This window comes from Kogia breviceps, chromosome 20, assembly GCF_026419965.1.
Source record: "Kogia breviceps isolate mKogBre1 chromosome 20, mKogBre1 haplotype 1, whole genome shotgun sequence".
NCBI classification, from domain to species: Eukaryota; Metazoa; Chordata; class Mammalia; order Artiodactyla; family Physeteridae; genus Kogia; species Kogia breviceps.
The window spans coordinates 25,142,518-25,169,172 of NC_081329.1; the positions used below are offsets into that span (position 1 = coordinate 25,142,518).

The 26,655-nt window shown below is 40.3% G+C and overlaps 1 protein-coding gene and 1 pseudogene across 9 annotated transcripts in view; both read left to right on the plus strand.

Moving 5' to 3' along the window:
* The window catches only part of UNC5D (unc-5 netrin receptor D), a 567,718-nt gene that overhangs the window by 181,343 nt on the left and 359,720 nt on the right, over positions 1–26,655 (plus strand). The gene's annotated exons all lie outside the window — the stretch shown is intronic.
* On the plus strand, positions 16,206–16,300 carry LOC131747631 (U6 spliceosomal RNA; annotated as a pseudogene).

Sequence of the window (26,655 nt, forward strand, 5' to 3'; positions counted from 1 at the left end):
AGTTTGTTTTTACCTTTTACTGCAAGGTCTCCTGCTATCTCTGAATGGATGAAAGGTCATTTTGAGATTTACCAGTTAAGCTATTTAAACTGCTTGCATTTGTGATTCTTTAATCACAACTGGAAAAAAAAATGCACAACCTAAAAGTTGAGAATTGTGTTTTATTCGGCAGACTTTCTGAGGGCTTAAGCCCAGGAGGCAGCCTCTCCTATCGCTCTGAGGGACTGCTCCCAAGAGGAAAGGAATGTAGAGGGTATAGAGGGCCCAGGATATATAGGAGTTTTTGCAACAAAAACCAGGTAGTTGGAACATCAAAAAGTATTGTTAATTACAGAAAACCAGACATCTCAAGTTAAGGAATTTAGCTCTTTTCTATGTATGGGAAGATGCAAGGGTCTGGGCTCATCGAAATCATTGCTTTGATCTGTACCTCAGCTCTCTGGGGACTGTATCCTGCTTTTCTCTATCCTGAATCCCTTCAGGGTGCACCATTGGGAGCAGCTGAAGAGGCTGACAGCTTAGTGGCAGGCAGCCTGTTTGTCTCCCTCCTGAGTTCCCTCGGGGCTCACCATCAGGAGCAGCTGTAGCCCCGATGGCTTGATGGCCTCAACATCCTTTGCTGATATGGCAGATGGCATTCCTCGTCACAGTGTAAATTGGACTTTCTTGATATTTTGTGAAGAAACAAAAGAACTACAGACATACATCGGATAAGTCTTACATAAAACTGCAAATACCACTTCTGATTTCAGAGAGGCAGTATTATCTCTTTATTTTCCTACCACTAAATACTTCTTATGGAGCAGAGGCTTTGTGAATGCCATTTTCTAATGCACAGTACTGGGCACATAGTAGACAGTGATCAAGTTTTTGATGAATTCAATGACTTGAGTGAATGAAATAGTTTTCATTTAGATCTCAGGTCAAATGCTACCTAGTTAGAGAAGTTCTCCCTGGCCACCTTACCTGTAAACACAGCTCCTGTCACTATTCCATTAACCAACTTTATTTTCCTTAAATCTCATCTTAGAAATAGCATTGGCATTGTAGTACATCTATATTTATTTATTGTCTCTCTTCCTCCTCTAGAATGTAGAGGGCAAGAGCTGTGTTTGCTTTGTTTACCAGTGTGTATCCGTAGTACCTAGAACAGTCCTTGGCATGGTGTGTTAAAAAGTGTGCCATAAGTATTCCTTGACTGAATGAATGTAATGATTCTTACCTGCTTGGAAAGATTCTACTCAAAATGAAAGAATAGATCACAGGTCACCTTATGTTCTCTCCTATCCCGGTGACACTAGGAAAGTATTAAAGAGAGGGAAGGGGGTGGTCTTTCACAATCCCAGAACATCTTCTATTGAAAAAACTTTGTCATGTGCTGTAGTTTACCTCCTTGTTTTTCCTGATGGTTTTTATACCTGTGTTACTTTATTGGTGTTTAAACAGCCTCTGATAAATGTCAGTGTTCTATTTTATATCTACTTCAGTAAAAATGCTTCAATATTGAATGCAATATTGGCTCTTAGGGTTCCCTGAGCTCCTGCCGTGTCCTATTTTTAGAACTCTCCAGTGGGCACCAGTGAGGAATATCCTTAAGTTGCCCACACTGACAGTAATAGGGACAAAGTGTTTGGCTCAGATGGGTGGTACTGGCTCTTCTGATTGGATCTTATGCTAAAATTATAAGCACTGTTGCGTTAAGTGAAGAAACATCACAGATGTTTTGGCAGAAACATCAGAGCTGTTCCCTTGGGCTAAGGTTGCTCCCTGTTTTCAATCCCTACATCCTCTGCTTTTTGTAGGCAATAACATTAAAAACATGAACCACAAATCAGAAAGATCTGATGTCTAATCCCAAATACCAAGGGTTCTTTATGACCCCAGGCAGGATACTTAACCTCTCCCTGCCATGGTTTTATCATCTTTAATATGACAAAAAGGCATCTTTTTTTTTTTTTTTTTCCAGAATGGGAGTCCTAAAATAATGAATCAATCCATGCAGATAAAGCACTCTGAGCCTTTTAGAAAGGACATTCTCACAGCAAGACAAGACATTGGTAGAACGCCATTCAGTTCTGATGAGCCTTTCCTACTGTGTAGACTGCTTGTTATCAGGTTTGGGAACCTGTCCTGGTGTATCCCTTCCTGTTTATCATGCACAACTAGTTAGATGTTTGTTCGAACTCCTACAACTAGTAATCTAGAAATAGAACCAAACCCTGACTTCACTGAGAGCTGCAGAAAACTCTTTTAAGAAGAAGGCAGGTATGCAGTGTACAGAGAGAGAGCTTTTTAACTCACATATGGGTCTCGCTGGATTCCTTTTCAGCACAGAAAATGACCTGGTTCTAGTGAATTTCACTGTCCAGGTAGTTTCTTGTTTACACTGAGCAGCTGCAAAGTCACTGGGTAGTGGATTAGTGCCAGGAGCTGCACACAGAGTTTGCCAATACTGGTTTGTGTATTTCGAGGAGCAGCCATGAATTAGTCTGTGCAGTCAATGCAAGACAAATCTACATTAGTCGTGTTCCATGTCCCTGCCTCCTAGATTTCTGAAGATATTCCTCTTAGGTTTCCTAATTAGGGGCTGTGATTTTCTCCCCCCCTCTTCTTTGTAGTCTTAGGTGAATTGAAGATGGATGTCTGGAGACTAGGATTGTAACAGACTTTGCCAAGAAAAAAAAACAAACTCAAGCCATTCAGCTGTTTGTTCCTTTCCCTCTTAAACTCATTAAGAATGTAGCCAGGAGCCTGATGCTACCAAGAGCCTTTGACTGCACCATTCTAAGTGTAAAAGTAGCAGTTATCACGGTACTGATAACAGGCGTTAAATGGGCTGGTGATGATGATGATTACCCTTTGACTTTCCACCATCATCTAAGTCACATGACAAAATGTAACAGTAGACAATCTGATCTTGATGAAAGGGTCTCCCTACCCAGGGAACTTGTAATTGTGTGCAAAGCCCAAAATACTTATTTCAAGTTCTTCAAATCATCCATTCAACTTAAAGAATGGCTAAGATCTTTTCAAATACTATATGAAAGTAGTGAGGCTGGCCTAAGAAATCACAAAAAGTGGAACAACTTTAATCCATCTCTTAAATTGGGAGCAGAGAGTTCTTTTCTTTTTCTTCCTAGTGGAAAAGGTCTACACATTTTTTGAAGTATAGAATTTCATAGAGTATAAACTTTACATCAGTGGGTCTTAATGCTGGCTTCCCATTAGACTCATCTGGAGAGCTTTAAAAATTACCTGAATCCTATAGCCATCCTCATATTCCTGATTGCAGTGTGTTGTTTGTAAAGCTCCTCAAGTTGTTTGAAAGCACTGTTAAGGTTGGCATCACCTGTTGTGGCATTAATTGATCCTACCAGCCCAGTTTCCCTTTAGCTCTATTATATTAATCTTACTGGAAGGTCTGTATTAAAGATTCCAATGGAAATCCAAAAGAAATCCAAGAACCTTTGATGAAATTGTGATTCTGAGTTACTCAATGGCGGGAACTGTGTCTTATGTCTTCTTCGTGTCCTCTTGAATATTTATGTTGTATGTTATAGGGGAGGAAACATTTTTCCTCTATCCTTCTAGCTCCCTTTGGCAGGTGTAATAATTAAATTGATTTAAGACAGATTAGCAGGAGAAAGACAAATTTAATTACATACGTATGGGAGCTCCATATGAATCTGAGACCCACAGGCAGTCTTGGCAGTTGAGGCTTATATGCCATCCTGAGCTAGGGAGAACGGAGGCAGGGGTTTGGGGCTTCAGAGGGGGAGGAAGGCAGTTCACATGCAGATGCAAATGTTTGCCATACCCTGTTAGAGACCATGGGACTCGGAGAAATTTGAACAAACGTCCCTGTGAGCTCTACTGAAGCACCACACCTAGCTCACACTCTGTAGTTATCACTGGTGTTAACTCTCTTCCTGGACCAGTTCCCCCGTCTAAACTCTTTTAGGCAGTTAAGGGGAGGCGAAAAGCTCTTTCTGAGTCTTCTGAGCCTTAATTGTCTTCAAGTCAAAATAATCCACATGCCAAAGTGGCACTTTTGGGGGGAAGCTTATTCTGAACTCCTTCCATTTCTTAGTACAGGACTTTAGTTGTCATTAAAGTTTAGAATTTATGGTGTTGACTTTGTTGTCATGTAGCTATAACACATGATATCTGCATATATTCTCAAAGTGTAGCCTTCTTTTTCTACCTTTGATATATTCTATACCCTTCTTACAGTCTTCATTTTTCATATTAAAAAAATCTTCTAGCCTAGCTGTGAATCTGATGGAGGTCTTCTAACTCCTTATTTACCAACCTAAAACTCTAGAATGAAAACAAACACTATAAGTCATTCAGATTTCTTTTTTTAAAAGGGATTTAAGAACCAAAACTTTAAAATGACCATAATTGCAGAGGAAGTTGAGCATCTTGAAAAATAATATCGTTTTGTTTGTCCCATCTTACCAAAGACATGCAAGCTCTGACCTGGATGGAGACGTGCAAACTCTTACTTTTGAAGAAATTCTCTTGTCCATCACACTGGTTGTTTCATTTATTCCTAGTTTTCCTCCAACTCCTTAAGGGTCAGTTTTCCAAATCATAATAAACTTGATCTCTTTTTCAATCTCAGTAGTGAACATGGAAACATGCACTGGGCCCTGAACAGGAAGACTCATTATTTTTCTCTATCTCTTGTCACTTATTAGAAAATGCCCTCTAATAAACTGCCACAGTGCAGTTTATGGAACTCAACTAGGACTGTTAATCCAATTTATGCCAGGAATTTCTTCAAGGAACATCTGGCTAGACCTCATCTCAGACCAACTAAATCAAAATTTTGTTTGCGGAAGGGAAGGTCTGGGATTCAGATGAGTGTATTAAAACAAAAAATTATCTGAGATATTCTGCTTAGAAAAATTTTGCTTCTCCCAATATCATTACAAAAATTATTTTAGATTTTCTGCTGATAGTTTTACAGTTTGTTTTTGTTTCTAAGTCTGTAATTGATCTTGACATATTGTATAGGCTTATGGTCTGACAAACTTCAGGATCTTGCTTTATTTTTCTTCTAAATGGATAGTCAAGTGACTCAATATTACTAGGTGATTCTGATGTGAAGTCAGGGTTGAAAAGTAAATTCCCAGACCCTCTCTGACCATGCAATCCATCTGACTTATTTACTTTTTCCTTTTAATTTTATTTATTTATGTATTAAATAAGCAACAAATGCACGTCATGAATTATTTAAAATCTATTCAAGGTTAGCAGAGAGGAGAAAGTCTCCCTCTCTCCTGTTCCCTGGCCACTTAGTTTTCCCTAACCTCCCAAAGCAATCACTGTCAGATGAATATTCTCCATCTGACTCCTTTTCAGCTAGGTAGCTATATACTTCTCTTACCTGTTGATCATGGAGAATGTATGCAGCACCCTCTCACTTGCTACTGGAGAATTATCTAGGTCGTTATTTTGAATTTCCAATCATCAGCTGTTTCTGCTACTCCCCCGATTTTTGTGTCCACTTTTAGTTATACCATTTCAGCATTAAGTATTTCAGAAGATACATCACTAGTCACGAAGGCCATGATAGCTCTCCCTCTATGCCCCCACTTTCTTAATCTCAACTGTGTAAGCAAGGACTTCCTTGGTGGTCCAGTGGTTAAGACTCCACGCTTCCACTGCAGGGGGTGTGGGTTCGATCCCTGGTCAAGGAACTAAGATCCTGCGTGCCACATGGAGCGGCCAAAAAAAAAGCCCCCCAAAAAGCCAGCAATCCCCAGGTTTAAGAAAGCTTCAACTATTCCACCCATATTTATAAAGAAAAAAAAAAAACCAAATCAACTGTGTAAGCTACATCAAATTTGGAATTGTTTTATGGATCAAAAAAGTGAACAGCAATGGAATAGGAAGACAACTGAGCTTATGTTAAAAGATTTGGGTTTGATTTCTTCTGGGAATGCATCTTGCAAACTGTAAAGTACTTAACAAAGTGGAGTTTTGTTACTGCCACTGCTGTTGCCATCACCCTTATATGATATGAGATTCCAGGGTACCAGGAAGGCTCAGGCGTAACCGTAGGAAGATTGATTTGGTCTAGGGGTTGCACCTGCTGGCTACATCGTTAAATTAATCACTAAGTCAGAAAAGGAGTACCAGATTTTAGGACAGAAGGGAAATGCAGAGAGTAAGATAAAAAAGCAGACAGCCCAGCCAAAAAAAATTATTTTCGTACTGTACTCTACTGACTTTTTTGTTTGCGCTTAAAAATGACTAATTGAGAGCACATTTGAATCTGGCATTTGCTTTAATCAGTGTTTCATAAACAAGTTGATCTATAAAGGCCTGGACAATGTAAATACGAAAAATTAGTAGTTAGCCGTAAGAGGGAAAGTTGATGATGACCCTCAAAATTTCTAATTAGGATAAACGCCTGAAGCTTTGTGTTTTAGCAAGTATTTGAGTTTATGACATTTCGTTTCTCATAATAAGAATCAAGTCCAAAGTAACTCTTGTGATTTTCCAACTGGGAGAGAAGAAAATGTGCATGACCTTATTTACAAATGATGACCTGCCATACACAGATTTGTCTCAGTTGTAGGCAAACTTCATCTGAAAGGCAGCAGATGAATATATAACAATAATTGTATAGGTTTTAGAGTGAGTTTTTAAAAAATTATTAAAGTATAGTTGCTTTACAATATTGTGTTAATTTCAGGTGTACAACATAGCGATTCAGTATTTTTGCTGATTATAGTCTATTATAGGTTACTATAAGATAATGGGTATAATTCCCTATGTGATACAGTAAATCCTTATTGCTTATCTATTTTATATATAGTAGTTTGTATCTGTTCATCCCATACCCCTAATTTCTCCCTCTGACTTCTTTCTCCCCATTGGTAACCAGTTTGTATTCTATGTCTCTGAGTCACATTGGTGCAGCCATCGTGGAAAACAGTATGGAGGCTCCTGTAAAAACTAAAAATGGAGCTACCATATGACTGAGCAATTCTACTCCTGGGTATATATCTGGAAAAAATAAAAATACTAATTTGAAAAGATAGATGCACCCCCATGTTTATAGCAGCACTATGTGCAGTAGCCAAGATATGGAAGCAACACAAGTGCCCATCAACGGAAGATGTGGTTTATAATTGTATAGTTTTTAAAGTCCACAGTTATCGAGATGGAACTTGACCGTTTGAGGGTTCTTTAAAATGAACTGTTTGAATATAGGATCTGCTACTGGCAGTTAATATCCAGAACTCGGCAGATGTTCCAGCTGATTTTGACATCAGATTCAGTGGGGCAAAGTAAGTTTGGGGACTTGTATTAGGTTTGGGTATACATTTTAAGTAGGATGGCTGAGGAGTGGACTGTACAAATGATTTATTTCCTCCAACAGAACCATTTGGGGAAAAAAAGGTGTGCAGGAAAGCAATATAACATGGAATGAATCAACCCTTCTTTTTTTTTTTTTTTTTGCGGTACGCGGGCCTCTCACTGTTGTGGCCTCTCCCGTTGCGGAGCACAGGCTCCCGACGCGCAGGCTCAGAGGCCATGGCTCACGGGCCCAGCCGCTCCACGGCATGTGGGATCTTCCCGGACCCGGGCACGAACCCGTGTCTCCTGCATCGGCAGGCGGACTCTCAACCACTGCGCCACCAGGGAAGCCCTCAACCCTTCTTATGTTGCTTGAAGTAACAGGTCAAACATAGAGATTTTGTTTTTTTTTAATGACATGAGTCTAAGTGTTACACGAATAAATTTCCTCTTGTAAACATGCTAATGCCTTTTCATTTGCTTATTTATTATGACATATGTTCACCTCTTGGTTATTGAATCTCCCTGTTGAAATGGAAACTGTCTCTTCATTTTAAAAGTGATTGCCAAAGAGACATCCCGGGCATGTTTCTCTTTCCATATTTCTAAGCCAACCAACAAAAGAATCATTATCCCAGAGTCACAGATGTGAGAATGTCCAAGGCAGCGTATTTGTGTCACGCTGTATGGGACTTTTGACTCTGACTTCTGGATTTTAACTTTGCGCATTTCCAACTCCACTGAACACTGCCTAGGTGAGCTAGTGCCAATCAGGTGAGTACATTCATTTCTTTTTGAAAGCCCTGAGCTTTCCTCTTTGCAGGTGCCGAGCCTGCTGCAGAGTTGAGTGCCAAGTTTTGAAAACAGAGTTGCGGATCAAACCACTTTAAAGCTAATTGCTGTTGCATATTATTTTTATTTAATTTAAAAAACGTCTGTCCTGTTCCTTTTGCCTCTCCCTGCCCAGGGCCCACATCGGTGTTCAGAACTAATCTCAGAGGTTTATTGTAGCCACCTTGGCCTCCCTTGGTTTGCTAACTGCAATCTCACAGCCTCTGAGGAGCAGTTGTTCTCAGAGATTCAACCTGTTCCCTCCCAGGGCCGGAGAATCGCTGCCAGCGTTTCACTTCATTTTTATTCCATCTGCAGGGGCTAGAAACTGGTTTCATACTTGACATGTAAAGGCATTTGGGGCATATTGTTCATTTCAATATACATTAATGACAATTTTAAAGCCTTTATTGCAGTCTGGCTTTTCCACATGCTGTAGACCCCCATTACAGGCTGATTGAACACAGAAGTACCTGTGTTGAATTGGACAGATGCTAAAAGCATATTGTCTCCTGTCTTCAAAATATCTGTCAGAATGCCATTCACAGTCTAGTCAGGATTCCTGATTGTGAGGCCAACAAACAAACCAAAAAAATCAAGGGAAAGTGGAAACTGATTGGAAGGAAAGCCCCGCCCCATTGCCATTCCATATCTCATTCATGGTGTCCGGTTCTACATAAAGCTAACATGGTAAATAGGCTTAGTCTCACCAGCAGACTCTGGAATATTCAACTCTTCCCTTCGTCTCTACAGTGTCTTAAAAGTGGTGTTCAAAACTGTTGAACACACATTCCTAGAACTTTCGTGGTGGAGTCAAGGAAGTATTTGGAAGGTCGGAAGGATGAAGGGGCACAGGTGTTAATATTTTCATATGTTTTCTTTTGTTGTATTTTATTTATTTAATTTTTTATTAATTTTTATTGGAGTATAGTTGCTTTACGATGTTGAGTTCGTTTCTGCTGTACAGCTAAGTGAATCATATATCCACTCTATATAGCGGATACACATATATCCACTCTTTTGTAGATTTCCTTCCTATTTAGGTCACCACAGAGCACTGAGCAGAGTTCCCTGTGCTACACAGTCGGTTCTCGTTAGTTATCTGTTTTGTATATAGTAGTGTGTATGTGTCAATCCCAGTCTCCCAATTCACCCCACCCTTCCTTCCCCCCTTGGTAACCGTAAGTTTGTTTTTTGCATCTGTGACTCTGTTTGTGCTTTGCAAATAAGTTGTGTGTGGACACAGTCTGAAAAACCCATGGGATGGTTACTGACTTTTGCTGGGCATTGGGGCTTTGAAAATCTGAATCCCCTGTTTGGGTGCAGTGGTAGAAGCAGCCAGAAATCTTCAAGAATCACGTGTTAGTAGAAGGAGTCACAGCTCTGCATGGTTCCCAAAATATAGCCTCGAGTACAACAATAAACTGGCTCATTAGCGCCTACTTTTTTTTTTTTTCCGGTGATACGCGGGCCTCTCACCGCTGTGGCCTCTCCCGACGCGGAGCACAGGCTCCAGACGCGCAGGCTCAGCGGCCGTGGCTCACGGGCCCAGCCGCTCCGCGGCATGTGGGATCCTCCCGGACCGGGGCACGAACCCGTGTCCCTTGCATCGGCAGGCGGACTCTCAACCACTGCGCCACCAGGGAAGCCCAGCACCTAGTTTTAAACCCCTGCACTTAAGTGGCATCACTGCCTTGCAGTGAGGATGATACAAATCACCTGTGGATTTCTGTGTAGCCGGGACGCTCCAGAGTCACAAGTCATGCCAATTAAACAGCTGACCGGACTTCCTGCGGGGAGGGCTCTTTTGCATCTTTGTGGCCAGCTAATGAAGGATCGTTTGAGCAACTATTTTTTTCCTTTTCCTCTTTTTTTTTTTCTATAAGAAAAGAATTTGAAATTAAAGAACCCCCTTGTAGAAGCTGTGACGTTTTTATTAATATGTGTATAATTTACTAGCGTTCACAAACCTGGTGAGTAACTCACACATATCCTCTTGACTGGAGATTGAAGAACAAGATCTGACCTCCTAGGAAACTTCTCATTAGAATCAACTGACACAGCATGTTCTCTTCCTATTTCTTTCGCCTGCACTTAGGCCCTTCTGGCTGTTCATAAAGCTAGTTGCCAATATGGTACTGTACCAGCTGCCTCATGGTATATCTTAAAGTAAGATGTGAAAACGGAACCCAGGATGAAGTGTCTGTTGGCTCCATCAATTTGAGTACAATTAGTCTGGAGTCGGTAGAAGCCACAACTCAAGAATAGACTAGCAGATGTATTTGTGAAGACATCAGTTCCCCCCCTCGGGAGCAAGGTGTGCTTCTCGTCCTCTCCTTCCTCCTGTAATAGCCTACAGTTCAGGGTGTAAGTGAGTGGAAAAATCATACTGATGCCATATTAATTAGATCCATTAATACCGTGGGTTTTTCCGGAGAGGCTGCTATTTCAGTATAATTGGAAGGGAGTGTGTTATTTCTCTCACGCCTTAGTATAGAAAGGGTAGACCCGGGAGAGCTATTAAAAATCACCATTATATAAAGTGTCTGACAAGTCAAGTAGGATACAGGTCAGAAATGATGTGTGACTCCTTTGTTCTGGAATTACCCAAGACTGACTTAAGTTATAACTTGGTCGCTGCTATCTTTCTTTGCAAGGCTGGGTCTAGGCTACATTGTGAAGGTATAAAGTGTCCCCGTTTCCCACCTATGTTGTGTCCCTCTTCACCCCCCCATCTAGGGACTATTTGCCGCAAAGCGCTACTTCACCCGGCCCCGCTCCCCACCCCCCCGGCAAAGTTTGCTCTCAGGAAAGGTTATGACATTAATCTGAGTATGCATCAGTGTTTTCTTCTCTCAAAAGCACGGTAGGAGTAGGTGAGAGAGCCGTGGCCTTTGGAGACCAAGCATGGCCTCTCGGTACATCTGAAATGGCACAAGCTGAAATGCAGTATCCTCCGCCCCTCTGTACTGGGAGGGGAGACTTGCCCACGATCTGCCAGCCTTGCCTGGAGAGTCAGCTGTGACATTGGCCTCAAGACCTCACCTAATAACTGTACTGGAAAGGGGAGAAGAGAATTCCTAGTATTGGGGAATAAATAGGGTTTAGGAAGGAAGGCACTTTGTTGACAAATATACATCAGATCCCTACTGAAGTGATTCGTAGAATGAGTACATCTCCTGCTTTCAGAGACTTTAAAATTATGCTTTCAGAGTGCGAATTTTTTGTCATTTATCCATTTGTTACTTGGCAGCAGTTTTGTATACAAACAAGTGTTGTAATTTATACGCTTCAGTATTGATTGAGTTATTCGTTTCTTATTAGCATGTATTTTTACAGCCAAAAAGATTTATCAGATATACATATATATGTATACAACCCCGCCCTTCAGTTTTAGATCACTTTTTTTTTTTTTTTTTGTGGTACGTGGGCCTCTCACTGTTGTGGCCACTCCCGTTGTGGAGCACAGGTTCTGAACACGCAGGCTCAGCGGCCATGGCTCACGGGCCCAGCCGCTCCGCGGCATGTGGGATCTTCCCGGACCGGGGCACGAACCCGCGTCCCCTGCATCGGCAGGTGGACTCTCAACCACTGCGCCACCAGGGAAGCCCTTTAGATCACTTTTGACTAAACTTTTCTTTATACCATCATTTAGCTTTTAAAATGGTGAAAAAGAAGATTTAAACTCGGCATATATATATATATATCTCTACCTATCTATGTGTAGTGGGCCTTTCTGAATAAACAAATTTTTATTGAAGACCCCTGGAAGATACAAGATAAAAATCAAACTTTGAACAGGATAACGCACCTTCTGCCTTCTTCATGGCCATTAAAAGAACACTTTTTCAACATTGACTTTCTGGCTCTTTTACCTTTGCAGTGGTTATTTGTGTGAGGTTGAGTGTTTATGCACCAGGATTGTCGGAGCTGTTTCAAGTATAGCGACCTGTGCCCTTACACTCTCCAAGTTACCTCCAGTGATAACAGATCTCAATATGGCCCCTTTCCCGTGAGTGTGTGACACACAGTGATGGCTACAGTTGGGCCGCTGTTATTAGAACCCTGTGGAAATGGCAGAACAGAAGAATGTCTCATAAACATGTGTCATGCTTAGAAAGAACTTGGAGCGGACTGAGTTTCATCGGGAGACCATTCTCTCAGTTACTCTTTGTTTTGCTGAACAGAGGGTGTTCAAAGTGGTCCTGATGTGAGCGGGGGCTTGACCGTTCTCTAAAGAACCAGTCTTCCATTGTCAGTGACGGTCTAGAAACTGAGGTGCCATGCCTAGTGGGAGACCACTCATTGGACCCCAGCCTCACGAATGGAAGAATCGCCTCCGTAATATACAGTGACAGATGCTGCCATGAATCGTGCTGGTCTGCTTCCCTATAAATTTCAATATATAGGCACACAGATAATTATTTGCTCATATTTGACTAAAACCAATGCTAATTTTGTGTGCATATAAATTTGGATGCAGCTTCACATCACTTGGAATAATAATAATAGGGAGAAGAGCCCTGTTATTTATTGAGTGCATACTATGTGCCAGGTGCTTTATACAAATGATCGCATTTAATTTGCATAACAACTACATGAGTTACATGGCGTTTTCTCTCTTCTGAAGTTTGGGAACCAAGACTGAGAAGCAGTGATTTACTTGCTTACCTCCAGTGTCCATGCTCCTTCATGTCTGCTGTGCTGTGATCCTAGGAAATTAAAGTGGTGAAGAGTGCAAATGTCTTATTTGAGGCTCTCAAACAAATATCCCATGAGGTGGACACAAAGCTTCCATGTTTTAGTGGCTTGCTTTGGATTATATGGTTACTATTTGAATGGCTGGTGCTGCAATCCAGGTCTTATCACTCTTCCTTTAGTACTGACCTCCAGGACTTCCCTGACGGTCTAGTGGTTAAGACTCCGTGCTTCCAGTGCAGGGGGCACGGGTTCGATCCCTGGTTGGGGAACTAAGATCCCGCACGCCGTGACACGGCCAAAAAAAAAAAAAAACAACAAAAACTGACCTCCATCAAGTGAAAATGAATGACACTTTTGCTTCTGAGAAGCAGCCGCAGTGTGACTTAGCCAGTGGTTTCGTGGTTTGGTCACTTTTATGGCAGGAGGTAATTCCACCTGCATGGAGACCTGTGCTTATAGTTCAGTTGGTGATGCAAGAACATATAAGGTGATTGTACTGAGCAGGGCACCACCTCAGATTGTACTGATACACACACACACACACACACGAACCACTGTCACTGCTCGTGTGTCTTTAAGTACATTCACAGGAGCCAGGCTGGTCATGTCGTGCCCTACAGATGCCATTATCACAGCGGCCTCCTGACCTTCCTTCTTAATATTTCTTCTCTCTGCAATGTCCTCTCTCCCCCTGTCAGCCGCTTCTACTCTACATGATAGAGATCATCTCTTACACATATGAGCAGAGGTCTTCTTCATTCAGGTTAGAAACCATATGACTTATTTCTTTCCTTCTGTTGATTAGTAGACCCATGGGCATAGAAATTGACTCAAATTGTCAATGATTGGGTACAATACATAGGAAGGTGACAAATACTTGAGCTAACACCATTTTGGGCAAGTAGCGATTGATCGCCAGATTTGTAATTATGACTAATTTTTTTTTTTTTTTTTTTTTTTTTTTTTTTGTGGTATGTGGGCCTCTCACTGCTGTGGCCTCTCCCGTTGCGGAGCACAGGCTCCGGACGCGCAGGCTCAGTGGCCATGGCTCACGGGCCCAGCCGCTCCGCGGCACGTGGGATCTTCCCGGACCAGGGCACGAACCCATGTCCCCTGCATCGGTAGGCGGATTCTCAACCACTGCGCCACCAGGGAAGCCCCTAATTTTTAATAGGTGCCATATTTTGAAGATACAGCCATTGGAAAATATCTCCTGAAGGATGGAAAACTAGGCAGCATCTTTTCTACGGAAGTATGAAGGGTGACTGCTGTTGGCTTTAATTGAAACTAAAGAGCTCGAGCTGGAGTCAGTTAAGACGTAAAATAGCAGCAAGGGGTTTATAAACTGAAAGAAGTTAATAAAGAGGATGGTAGTTCTGAGTGAGCTTGAGTGATTTCCTTTGGTTGAGCTTTTGTATGGATAATGTGGCAAGTGAGACAGTGGATGCAGAGCACACACTTTGAAACTGCAAAAGTCTATAGGAATGTAAGAGATAATTAATACAGCGCCTACATAATTAGGTAATTAATACAGTACCAGTGTCATATATGTAATTTTTTATTTACCCCATTAAAAAATAAAAAGGAACAAGAGGAAGTAATTTTAATGATATATTTTATTTGACAGGATATATCCAAAATATTATTATCACTTCAACATGTAATCAATCTTTTATGATCTCTTTAGTACTAAGTTTGGGAACTCTGGTGTGTCTTTCACATGTACAACACATTTCACTTTGGATTAACCATGTTTCAAAGGCTCAGTACCTCATGTGGCTACCATATTGGACCTGTGAGACCTAGGGTATCTGTCTAGGAATGAGATACAAACCCCGGGATTCTTGTGTGAGCTGCAAAATCATCTATAAAGCTTTTACAACCTAAGCTTTCCTAGACCCCATTCGTAGAGGCTTTGACTTGGTAAGCCTGGGGTGAGGTCTCAGCATCTGTTTATGGAGCTCTGTACGTGATTTTGGCAGTGACTTTCAGGTTCAGCTTCGCACATGAGCCTCCTGAGGGAGGCTTAGGCCTCACGCCTCTCCCCCACTCTAACTGCTCTTTTTAACTCAGCAGATAACAAATTCGTTTTTATATTAAGCAAGGGACTGACGTATTAGCTGCTGTAACTTAAACAGTGAATTTTATAGGAGTGCTAACTTTTTCTCTCCGTTTAACCCTTGGTTGTGGGATAGTGGTTAGTGCGGCTATTTTTTTTGGGGGGGGGAGTGCACCCTGAGGCATGTGGGATCTTAGTTCCCCGACCAGGTATCGAACCCGCGCCCCCTGCAATGGAAGTGCGGAGTCTTAACCACTGGACCGCCAGGGAAGTCCCAAGGGGCTATTTGTTTAGAGTGTGGGTGGTCAAGTACAGAGTTGAAACTGCCCCTCTTGTAGCAGAGGTGAGTGCCGGGCAAGTCTTCACTCTGTCTTCTGCCCCCCTTGGATGCCCATTACCTGTTTAACTCTCTGTGTCGCAACAAGAGTCAGTAAAAAGGCAGAAATCTGGGAAGGTTCTGTTTCAGCCCCTGGCTAAATGCATTATTCTTTTGGCTACCCTTTTAAGCTTCTTGGTGCTTCTGTTTATCCAGCCACAAAATGTGGTAAATGCTGATGTATATACACTCGGAGACCCCCAGTTTAAAACACTGCTGTGCTCTGTATACCATGTCACCTCAGGATTATGGTAAGCTACCCAGTGTATAGAAATTTGAACAAGGCTGTGCTTGAGAAGGTCCAATTGACTTGCTCAAGGACAGTGCGTTTCTCTAGGGCTCTGATTCTTCTGCCTCAGAACCAGTTGACTTCCTCCCATTGACTACTTTTCTAGTCATCAGCTTCCTTTTCTTCTACCCCTGCCCCTGCTCCCTACTTCAGAGAGATTAGATGGGCAGGCTGTGTGTTTGTGAAGATTTGCTTTCTGGTGACATTACCATGACCTGTTTTCTAACCCTCTCAGGGTTGGAAGAGACCTCAAAACCATTTAGTTAACCGCTAATATGATTTTTGCACATCCTTTTGAATATCCTGACACTTAATCCTCTAGTTTATTTTTTAGCAACTCCAATGATAGGAATTTCACCACCTCCTAAGGCAGTCCATTTCATGTCTAAACGGCTCATTTTCCCCTTTAATTTAACTGAAATGTTTATTTCTGTAACTTCTACCCTTTGAAGCTGTGTAGGACATCTAAACATGACAACCCTTCAAGTATTTGAAAATAAGGATTTTGGCCATGACACTCCCACCTCCATCAATATATTCCACCTGCCTTTTCTTTTTAGATTGAGTGATTCTGAGTTCTTCCAAGTGTTCCTCAGAAAACATGGTTCTAAGTTTCTTTACTTTCCTCTGAATGGACTTCAAGGACTATATATTAAATGTGATACTTTAATTAGCATGGCCCCTGTGCAAGTATGACCTGCAAATTCGTGAAGCGTTCCATTTTTTTAAACATAAACAAGACGAAAAGACAACCCTCAGAATGGGAGAAAATATTTGTAAATGAAGCAACTGACAAAGGATTAATCTCCAAAATTTACAAGCAGCTCATGCAGCTCAATATCATAAAAAACAAACAACCCAATCCCAAAATGGGCACAAGACCTAAAGAGACATTTCTCCAAAGAAGATAAACAGATTGCCAACAAACACATGAAAGAATGCTCAACATCACTAATCATTTGAGAAATGCAAATCAAAACTGCAGTGAGGTATCACCTCACACCGGTCAGAATGGCCGTCATCAAAAAATCTACAAACAATAAATTCTGGAGAGGGTGTGGAGAAAAGGGAACCCTCTTGCACTGTTGGTGGGAATGTAAATTGATACAGCCACTATGGAGAACAGTATGGAGTTTCCTTAAAAAACTAAAAATAGAACTTCCATACGACCCAGCAATTCCACTACTGTGCATATACCCTGAGAAAACCAAAATTCAAAAAGAGTCATGTACCACAATTCATTGTTCATTGCAGCCTCATTTACAATAGCCAGGACATGGAAGCAACCTAAGTGTCCACCGAAAGATGAAAAGATAAAGAAGATGTGGCACATATATACAATGGAATATTACTCAGCCATAAAAAGAAATGAAATTGAGTTATTTGTAGTGAGGTGGATGGACCCAGAGACTGTAAGACAGAGTGAAGCAAGTCAGAAAAACAAATACTGTATGCTAACACATGTATATGGAATCTAAAAAAAAAAAAAAAAAAAAGGTTCTGAAGAACCTAGGGGCAGGACAGGAATAAAGACACAGGCGTAGAGAATGGACTGAGGGCACTGGGAAGGGGAAAGTTTTAAAAAAAATGTGATACTTTAAATATAATCTGACCAGCACAGATTCACAAAATATGGATGAAATAAGGAAAATAAAGGAGCAACAGAAACCTCTGTGAAGGTTTTCTTTTCTCCTCTGCGTGATCATAGAATTCACAATATAGAAAATAACCATGCAGAAAACTTCCTGCATTACTTTTGTGAAACCAAGTAGGAGAACAGTGGGATCTTTCCTTTGCTAAATATTGCTTTCTGGTATCACACGAGCAGACTTGTTTTCAGGTTAACTTAATATAATAAGTGAACTATCCTCTGAAGGTCTTCTATTAGCATCCATATGCTTGTATTCTTACCTTGAAGGCATCTATCTCTTTCTTGTACAGGGAGCAGACTTAAAACTATTAGAAAGTGGTATTTTTAACTTCTGAGTCTTGTTGCCCCGGCATGCCCCTTTTTAGTGTTTGAAATTAAACAGCAGGGAGATTTCGGCTGAATGGTCCAGGACCATTATAGTGAGCTAGACCTCTGAGGTGATTCCGCTGTGCGGAGCCAACAGACTACCTAATCCACATCATTGCCTGGCCTCTAGGGTGCGCACCCAACGGAAGGCAGTTATTTACCAAATTAAAAGCACAGCAAGTAAAAGCCAAGGTATTATGCAAGCCCATTTATCGACTCCTATTCTGCTACTGTTTACTAAATTTCTCAGTGATGGAACATGATGGATGAGTTGATTCTTACAGTCTCTTGGCTCCACTAAAGATGAAATACATCTTCCCTGCTTTATTCTTCTTGCATTGACAAAGCGGCTTACGGTAGAATTGGTGGTTATCCAGCTCCAGCTGGAGAGAGTATGTAGATTTCAAGGTTTGTTTTTGTTCTTGTTTTTTCATTTTTGAATTATTCTGTCAAGTCCGCTAGATGCAACTACATATAAAGAGATGCTGGCGTGCTTGGGATTCAGTGCCCGGTTCTCAGGTCTGCTTACCTAAGTCCCTTCTTTCTCTTCTAGTGGATGTTCGTATATACATAGGTGAGTACACACATACATGTACACGCATGGGTGAACGTGGATCTCTAAAAACCCACCTGTGGCTACCTTGGGTAGCGTCCACCTAGTCAGTAAACAGAATGAGAAGTCCAGGGATTTTTCAGACTACCACTGTATCGTGTGTTAAATTCTACTTGCTGAAATGCTCTTATCATCAAAGAACCTCTCAGCTTTTTTAGCAGGATGGATGACAGACAGAGCTGGATATCTTTGTCCACCATCAACCCTGAGAGACAAAGGGATTTATGCAGCACTTTTTTTTTTTTTTTTTTTTTTTGGCGTTACGCGGGCCTCTCACCGCTGTGGCCTCTCCCGCTGCGGAGCACAGGCTCCGGATGCGCAGGCTCAGCGGCCACGGCTCACGCGCCCAGCCGCTCCGCGGCACGTGGGATCTTCCCGGACCGGGGCACGAACCCGACCTCCCTGCATCGGCAGGCGGATTCTCAACCACTGCGCCACCAGGGAAGCCCAGCTCTTTATTTAAAAAAATTTATTTTATTCAAGTATAGTTGATTTACAATGTTGTGTTAATTTCTCCTGTACAGCACAGTGATTCAGTCCATTATGGTTTACCACAGGATATTGAATATAGTTCTCTATGTTATACAGTAGGACCTTGTTGTTTATCCATTCTATGTATAATAGTTTGCATCTGCTAATCCCAAACTCCCACTCCATCCCTCCCCCACCCCCCTCCCCCTTGGCATATGCTGCTCTTTGAAGAGTGGGATATTAGATATAATAGTGTCGAAATGTGGGTAGACAAGGGAGAAATTGTTTATGTCATTATTTCAGTTAGGATCTTCCTGCACTATGATCCTGCACTATGCCTTCCTAACCCCTGGCCTTTCTTGTATACTGACCAGGCTGGATTAATTTATTCTTGGTTCTCTTTGACAATTTTGCCCTCACTGATAATCTCCAGTGTGAAGTCAAATTGATCAAACCAATGTTTTCTCTGGAATGCTCATTCATAAGTCACAGGCTTCTGGGATACATTTGCCCTTTCCTGCTAATAAAATTGTAAGGAACTCTATGCCAGTTTAAAGCCTATGCATCTAAAACTCATGGGTACCCTGGGTCTGGTGAGTGTTTCATGGAATTGTAGTTTACAAACACTTTCAACAGCAAACTTGTTTTTCAAACTAAATCTTTTCTGGAAGCTCAATATTGGATATAGATAAATGAAGTGTAGTTCTCAGGTGGAACTGAGGATGGATAATCCAGAATCCCACGGCGTGATATGCTGAGAAACTTGCTTCTATGGTTTCCTCCTCATTCACTGACACAAGATTGAGGGACTCAAAGGTATGTCACATCATATTTTTAATCCTACTTCTTGCAGAATAATGGATGGTGTTTCTTCCTGGCACATTTGCGCCCCACTTAGGACACATTTTCTGTTGTTCAATATAAGGAAAACATGCTGGTGTTCAGAAACTATGACATACACACACATATAGACCACACATGCACACACACACACACACACAGAGTAAAGTTTTGTTGGATATCCATGTATCTCATTGGATGCCTGAGGTCAGTTAACAAGTTACTGTTGAAACCTTGATCATCAAGGACTCAGCTATCAGTTTTCTAACATCGCTTAACTTGGGCAACACAAAACAAAACAAAAATCTGTAGTAGTGAGGAAGTAGCTCACTCATGAAAAACAACAACAACTGCAGAAACCAACCCTCACTGGGGAGATAGTGGCTACTCTCCTGACCATTTTAACTTTGTGTTAAAGGCTTTAGTGCCTTCAAATAAACAGTAAATAATCACTGGAAAAGCAGGCAATTTACAAAAGAATCTAATATGGTAATTGATTAGTCACTGAGAGAATGGGAGATGTTGCTAAACTGTAGTAAATCCATCTCTTTGCCCTAGTTTGCTAGTTAAATGGAAAATATGGTAGCAATGAAAGTGAAATCTGTTGGCTATTTTATGCTTCATTTACATTGTATAAAACACACATCATAGATGATTGTCAGCATGAATATGGACTGTGCTTTTCAAAAGCTACGTCTCCCCCTTTGGTGATGCAGAACAGGGTGTAGTGGGGGTTAGTGGCATTAAGAGGTCAAAAAAGTGTTGTACCAGAGATTTTTAACTACAGATTTTTCATAGAGATATCAATAAACTGAGGTTATAAATTGAGCAATTAATTAGATTTTTCTCCATGTAACCTGTTCTTCCTATATAAATACTTTAGTGGATAGAGTATTACTAACTTAGTGTTTTGCCTCTGTAGTGATGACCAAGGTGAATTTATTCAAGCCCAATTGTTATTTACAATGTCAAAGTCAAAATTTTAGATACCTTTGCCACAGTATCTCTAATGTATTGAATTTTACCCTTTCCTGAATTTATTTTATTATGACATTGTGATTTTTTTATTATTTAACCTTTCAGGTTGAGAATATTTCTTGGAGAAGTGAGTTTCATAAGCTTATTCTACACGTTATAAAATTAAAATTTCCCCCTATTTTGTCAATGTTATCTCAGTATAATTTACGTACAGTAAACTATATCTATTCAAAGAGTACTACTCTTTGATGAGTTTTGATACCACCACAATCAAGTAAAGAACATTTCCGTCACCTCTGAAAGTTTCTTGGTATCACTTTTTGGTCTGTTCCAATCCCAGCCCCAACCTATGACAACTACTGATCTTATTTTTTGTCACTATAGAACCTAATATTTTGTTTGAATTTGCCTTAAAACTACCTTTTAAAATGTCAAGACCTAGGTTTTTTGCTATTGGCAAACAATGGTAGAAAGAAAAATATAGTAAAAATTATGTTGTTTGGCTTTTCATTTGGGAGGTATAAAGACTGTAAATATAATGGATTATTTGTGAAGAAGTGCTTGAAGGTAACACCCTAAAACCTCTATTATGTCATTATCGAGAAATAACACACAAACATTACAAATTTATACCAAAGGATTTTTTATGAATAAAGTACAAGACTCCTAAACATCGGGTATTGAAAACAGGTTTGTAGTATTTTGAGACTGTAGTACATAGTTAAGTTTCACTCTCCAATTTTTTTTTTCTTCTTTTTTTTTTTTTTTGCGGTACGCGGGCCTCTCACTGTTGTGGCCTCTCGCATTGCGGAGCACAGGCTCCGGACGCACAGGCTCAGCGGCCATGGCTCACGGGCCCAGCCGCTCCGCGGCACGTGGGATCTTCCCGGACCGGGGCACGAACCCGTGTCCCCTGCATCGGCAGGTGGACTCTCAACCACTGCACCACCAAGGAAGCCCCACTCTACATTTTTATAATGCTTGTTTGGTTTCCAAACTTAATGCAATGTAATATTTAATTTAAAAATCATTTATAAATTGTGCTTTATCTCAAATAATAGTAATAAATTATGCTTAAAATAAAGTGGCACAGACCACTTGCTAAATAGAAGAAAGTAAGTAATTTTCTGTGCAAGTTATGATTAACTTTAAATACATAGAGTATTAAAAGGAACTTTAGGGACTTCCCTAAAGTGAGAGGCCCGCGTACCGCAAAAAGAAAGATGCACAAGATCCCTCCCAGCAGGAAGTCCGGTCAGCTGTTTAACTGGCATGACTTGTGACGTTGGAGCGTCCTGGCTACACAGAAATCCACAGGTGATTTGTATCCTTACTGCAAGGCAGTGATGCCGCCTAAGTTCAGGTGTTTAAAAGTAGATGCTGGGCTTCCCTGGTGGCGCAGTGGTTGAGAGTCCACCTGCCGATGCAGGGGAGGCGGGTTCGTGCCCCGGTCCGGGAAGATCCCACGTGCCGCGGAGCGGCTGGGCCCGTGAGCCAGGGCTGCTGAGCCTGCGCGTCCGGAGCCTGTGCTCCGCAACGGGAGAGGCCACAGCAGTGAGAGGCACTTTACGATGAAATATTTAAAAACATATTGATTGTAACTTAAACTGTCTTACTTATTATGTTAAAGAGGAATGATTAAGAGCATAGGTTCTGGGCTTCCCTGGTGGCGCAGTGGTTGAGAGTCCGCCTGCCAATGCAGGGGACGCGGGTTCGTGCCCCGGTCCGGGAGGATCCTGCGTGCCGCGGAGCGGCTGGGCCCGTGAGCCGTGGCCGCTGAGCCTGTGCGTCCGGAGCCTGTGCTCCGCAACGGGAGAGGCCACAACAGTGAGAGGCTGGCGTACCGCAAAAAAAAAAAAAAAAAAAAAAAAAAAAAAAAAGAGCATAGGTTCTGGAGTTCGGATATCTGGCTTGGAATCCTGGATCTGCGGTGTACCAGGTGTGTGATCTTGGGCAAGTTATTTAAAGTCAGTACACTTACCTATAAAATAGGAAAAATAATGCCAACCTACATCATAGTGTTGGGAGGAGTAAACAAGTTTAGCCAAGTAAAATGTTTAAAATAGGATCAGACACACAGGAAGATGTCTATTATTATTATCCCTTCCCCAAACAGTTAATTCTCCCAGTTTTGAAACAAATAATATATTATTATGTCACAGTTCAACATTTCAGAAAAATTTGGGAAACACTCCACTGGAAGATTTCTCATTTTCATTCTCTTATGAAATATTTCCTCTCTTTCTGGCCCTATGGTACTGTCCCAGATGCTGAAAAGTCCCAGTCCCTTTTTGCTATACTACTCTTTATACTGAATACTTTAATTCTAACTAGAATCCCTTGGGTTACAGCATCCTGAGGTTGCTGCATAATTCTATGAAATTAATGTTGTCTGCTTGGTAGTAGAAAAGCAAGGAAAAATTGTTTGATAATGGAAAGACATGGGAAAATGGGTCACTTGTCAGTTAAATAACAAGCCATCTCTTATCTCACTTGAATTGAAACCACATTTTGTGTATTTTTCATAGTTACACGAGAGTAAAGGTTCCCAATTTCTTAATTTAATTTGCCAGATAGTTGGCTGTCCTGCCTAAGTACTTTTTGATATGCAATCACTTTCAAGGCCAAGGCAGCTTTGTCTAGTGCCAGGAACAATTAATTTCTCACGACTCTAATAAAGAATGTTTCACTCGGTTGCACAGGTAAATAGTGAGTTTGTAGTCAAAGAAACAAACACACAAACAAGCAAAGGATATTCACAAATTACTTGTGAGATTTCTGGAGGTCAGTGTCCATGTCTTATATATTATTATATCCTTGACAGTCAATAGTGTGGGCACATATTAGGCACATAAACTCTTGAGTAATTGACTTGACTTACCTGATTTCCAAGGCTAAGTCTGAAAGCTGAAACTTATCTTCATTGACTATCTTTTTCACATGAAGATTTGGATGATAAATTTCTACTGGTATGTCAAATTTCTCTAAAAATAGCAATAAGCAAATTGTAGGATGGATAATCTAATGTAGTGATGAGGGCTACAGATGAGATTGTTTCACCTGGTCAGTAATATTCACAGGTAGCTTGGAATCTCCTCTTTCATCTCAAAATGTATATATTCTTAGTCCATTTGTTAAGGATATAATATAGAGCCTTAAATTATATATATTTTCCATATGGATTTTCTAAAATTTATTTCTTGGTTTATGATGTGAATGATATACAGGAAGAAAAACTCACCAATTAACTCCTAAAGAAGGAAATAGTCATTTATACGTGTTTAAATATGTAAATTCTATCAATCCCTCTCAACAAAAATATAATCATAAAAGTTTACTCAACTCTGTTGTGAAAGACTAGTATTAAAAATAGTTGTGTAGGGCTTCCCTGGTGGCGCAGTGGTTGAGAATCCGCCTGCCGATGCAGGAGACACGGGTTCGTGCCCTGGTCCGGGAAGATCCCACATGCCGCGGAGCAACTAAGCCCGTGAGCCATGGCCGCTGGGCCTGCGCGTCCGGAGCCTGTGCTCCGCAGCGGGAGAGGCCACAACAGTGAGAGGCCCGCATACCGCAAAAAAAAAAAAAAAAAAAAAAAAAAAAAAATAGTTGTGTCCTAAAGGCAGTGGTGCCAGATTTAATATGAGGCTTCTCCAAAGATGCCAATTCCTATTAGGAGAATTTTATATATTCCAATTTTGTTTCCCTCCAGATTTCTACTTATTGTACTAAAAACAAAATAATTCCAAAAAGAAAAATAATAGTTATGTATTTTATTAGCATAGGATATGAACAGAAATTTAACTGGTTTATAAATCATCAGTATTCAGATGCCATAAGAATAAAGAAAATCCTAAAACTCTTTATATTGTAATATAAAATCATTCTTGGGTTCATGTTAATAAAGAGAACCATTTTCACTGACAATCACCCTATATTCTAATTTATGTCAGTGAAACTTTATCAGTTAAATTTTATTTAACAGTTTATCTTTTTCTGACTTCTAGTCTGCAGTATTTTCTATTATTCTCACTTTATTTAGAAGATAATTTACTTTTTAAACTAGCATTTTTTTTCATTAAGGATTTAAAATACGTCTTTGGATTAAACACTAAAATCTACAACCTGACTTGAGAAAGGAAGAATTTTCACTTTTATTGAAAAGCCTAATGACTGTTATGAAATTTTAGGATTTCATAGTAAGTTAAATCTAAACAATTTCATATGGATTTTTGTATATTAGCTGACTCATAATACTGAAATTTAGAAATGAATTTAATAACATTTTAGTGAAAATGTAGCAAGTTCTACTAATAAGAATCAGTGGTTCAATTTTGATTTTAAAAGCCATCAATTGTTGCCTTAGAACTGTTCCAAAATGAAAATATCTTTATTGGGGGTGGGGGAGATGTGGAAAATTAAAGGGAACGGTTTTAAAATTAATTTTAAGTAATAGCTGTGTAACAATAGAAATCATCTCTTCTTAACTTCGTAAATGAAAATATAGAACAGTTGCTTTTAGCTTTTTTAGATAATTTTGGTTTATTTGAGAAGGAAGTGTTTCCCAGAAATAAAATGATCATTTTCCTTCCTCCTCTTCAGTTTCCCCTGCCCCCCACCCCTTGCATAATTGTGATTCTCCTGCTGTAAATCTTGGGTGATTATCTAACTTAGAAGTGACTCATACACCATTTATTAGGAAACATGTATTTTTTTAAAATTAATTTTTATTGGAGTAGAGTTGATTTGCAATGTTGTATTAGTTTCAGGTGTACAGCAAAGTGAATCAGTTATACATACATATATATCCACTCTTTTTTAGATTCTATTCCCATATAGGTCACTACAGAGTATCAAGTAGACTTCCCTGTGCTATACTGTAGGTTCTTATTAGTTATCTATTTTATATATAGTAGTGTGTGTATGTCAATCCTAGTCTCCCAACTTATGCCTCCCCCCCCTTACCCCCTTGGTAACCATAAGTTTGTTTTCTACACCCATGACTCTATTTCTATTTTGTAAATAGGTTAATTTGTACCATTTTTTTAGATTCCACATATAAGCCATATTATATGATATTTGTCTTTCTCTGTCTGACTTAACTTCACTCAGTATGACTGTCTCTAGGTCCATCCATGTTGCTGCAAATGGCATTATTTCATTATTTTTTACGGCTGAGTATATAGCCATATATACTCCATTGCGTATATATACCCCATTTTGTTTATCCATTCTTCCATCGATGGACATTTAGGTTGCTTTCATGTCCTGGCTATTGTAAATAGTGCTGCAATGAACATTGGGGTACGTGTATTTTTTTCGAATTATGGTTTTCTCCAGATATATGCCCAGGAGTAATATTGCTGGATCATGTGGTAACTCTGTTTTTAGTTTTTTTAAGGAACCTCCATACTGTTCTCCATGATGGCTGCACCAATTTACATTCCCACCAACAGTGCAGGAGGGTTCCCTTTTCTCCACACCCTCTCCAGAATTTATTGTTTGTAGATTTTTTGATGATGGCCATTCTAACCAGTGTGAGGTGGTACCTCATTGTAGTAATTATCTACTACAGTGCCACATTTAACTTAGAAGTGGCTCATATACCCATTCATTAGGAACCATGTATTTTTAATGATATACCAAAATTCGAAAGCAAGTTAGGTACCTGAGAACTGTCATAAAGTTCTTTGCTAGATCAATTTCCATTAAATAAAAAAGCCTATAATTTATGTTACAGAGTTAAAATATTTTCTCTGGCAAATGATAGACCAAGAGCAATGATACTGTCAATTATTAATGAAAGGATGGGAATCAGCCCTTGGTCTCTTCAGGTTGTGTGTGTGTGTGTGTGTGTGTGTGTGTGTATGCACATGTGCGTGTTCACGTGTGTGTGTGATTTTTGTTCAGTCTTTCAGTACCCTTCATTATTTGTTTACACTAGCTAGTGCTAAACTTATTTTTTTAAATGTCAATGAGCTTTAAAACTGGAAAGACTATGGAGTATTATTTTTTGAAGGGGGTTCAGTAATTTGGGTCAAAAAATGCTTTTTACTTGATTTTATGGGGGCATCTCCAAGTCATTTTATCTTTATTTTATATATGATCAGCCATTTGGCAGATCCTTACTTTTGTTTTGGATATCTTAAACATGATAAACAGATAA